Source organism: Morone saxatilis, unplaced genomic scaffold (assembly GCF_004916995.1).
Source record: "Morone saxatilis isolate NCDOM2014 unplaced genomic scaffold, NCSU_SB_2.0 Contig15, whole genome shotgun sequence".
NCBI classification, from domain to species: domain Eukaryota; kingdom Metazoa; phylum Chordata; class Actinopteri; family Moronidae; genus Morone; species Morone saxatilis.
Genome location: NW_023339707.1, coordinates 25,384,705 through 25,387,089, shown reverse-complemented (window position 1 = coordinate 25,387,089; position 2,385 = coordinate 25,384,705).

The following is a 2,385-nucleotide window of genomic DNA, read 5'->3' as shown; positions in this document are numbered from 1 at the left end:
ATTTTATGTATTGTATTTTATTTTTATTTAAATAGAAAGTCAGTCTGTAAAAAATCATCTTATAGTTTTACAATTTTTTTTATAAATCTAACAGAACAAATAAACAAAAGAGTAAATAAAAAGTGTTTGTGTAGCATATAAAACTCTAATTCAATGTTTTTCCATTATATCTTGTATTTTTTCTATTTTATTTTGTTATTTAATGTTTATTTGTCAACAAGTGAACTTCCCCAGTGTGGGATAAACACAACAATATCACATTATAACCTGATCCATTTGAACAGTGAGTAAAGAAACACAACAGCAGTAATATCTTTGTCCTCCAGGAGCAATACAATGTAATACTGCTCATTATTCTATATTATATATATATTAGAATGGTTATGATAGTGTTATCATATTCATATTAATTATTACTGTTATTTTAACAATATTGTTGTTGCATCATATATTTTATCAATACAACATTACAGATTTGTTTATCTCATATATCCTCTCTATTTCACCAATAAAAAAACAAGAGTGTTATTCTTTTTCTTTATTTTCTACACTAAAGTGTATTTTAATAGTTATTATTCTTTTTGTGTGTAATGAAATAATGAAAAATACAAAACTGTAATGAGGATCAGACATACTTTATTGATCTCTGGGGGGAAATTAGTTGCATTACAGTTGCTAAACAAAGACATTATTTTTATTTCATTATTTTGTCAATTAGTTTTTTCTCTTGTACAGTGTTTATATTATTTTTTCATACTTTTACTGTCTTTATACTGTTTTTTTCTCTATCCACTTTGCGTCCCACTGTGGGACTATTAAAGGAATATCTTATCTTATAATAGATAATAAGAAGAATCACAATATATAACACTATATAAATAACTCTTCTGAGGAGAAAACAACCTTATTGTAGCTGATATTTAATATTAATCTGCTCCACCATCGACTGAAACTCAGACGGAGTGAGAGCTCTTTCACTTTAACTGCTCTTTGGTCACAGCGTGGACTCCCAAGCCCCGCCCACCTCCGCACGATTAGACCAATCGATGGCCGTTTCAGGGAACGCCCCCTCCCGGTGTGCACTGATTGGCTGCAGCACGAGGGGCGTTGTCCAATCAGAGCAGCTCATCAAGGTCAGCTCAGGCGACCAACTGATGCTTCACGAGGCGGTTAGAAAATAAGAGCACGGTTTACAAAATAAAAGTCCTGTAGCTTCACACACGGACAAACACATTTAATCCTCACAGGCAGAAATAAGAAATGTCAAACAGTGAAGCATTACATTAGATACCCTTTATTTTATATAAAAAATACAGCATTTAAAATATTAAATCTGTCTATTGTCGATCAATAAATAAAATCCACCTACTTCCAATAAAGACAGTAGAGCAAAAATAAAGCATTTATTATCCTTATTATCGGTTAAACAACTCCAACATCAGTTGATTTCAGTCAGACTCTCCTGTGAAGTTGAAGCTGGCTGTTGGCGCCCGCCGCCTCCTACGGCGAGGCCCGTTTGTGACGCTGCGTTACGCTGCCGCACTGTGGAAGGCAGTAAGTTGTATAGTTGTATCTCCAGAACGGGGGTTTGCAATATCCCACCCCCCCACAACAACACAACTTACTACCTCAGCACAGCACGGCTACAGACACATCTGCCCCGGGAACAACGCCACACGACTAATGCAGACCCCTCGTACGGCGAGGCTCGACCCTGAATCTGTTCGATACAACTGCACATCAAACTATTGAAATCATGATGATGTGACATTTAATGTGCTTCAATATAAAGTCTCACACTTTACCTTTTATATTTGGTTCTGATTTCGATTCACTGTGAATGAAAACAGTTTGAGTTAGAGATCTGTGTGAGGGGCTAAAATACCGTAAAACATTTACACCATATTTTGGTCACGACTGGAAAACTAGTCTCTAAATTTGCAGGTTTTCCAGAACAAACGGGAACTAAACCTGCATTAATGTGTGAGCTCGATCAATACTGAAATATATTGATCGTCAGGTCTCCGCTGGCTGTAACTTCCTCCTGTTTGTTGTTGTTGATCGTAACTTTGGACTTACACACAGCTGCAGAACGCGACCGACGCTCGGGATGCAAACCGCCGGTCGCCAACGGCAACGGAGCAGCTTCAGTCGCCGTGGCAACTGAAGGTCACTGCAGGTGATGGTTTGGGTGCCGTGAGAAAGACAGTAGGCTGTATAGTTATCTCCCAGATCTGCTGTGATCCTAAAACTATACAAACTACTACCTCATCCCACAGCTCCCCTCCTCTCCTCCTCCTCCTCTTCTTCTTCTCCTCCTCCTCCTCCTCCTCTTCTTCTCTTCTCCTCCTCCTCTCTCCTCCTCTCCTCCTCTTCTCCTCCTCT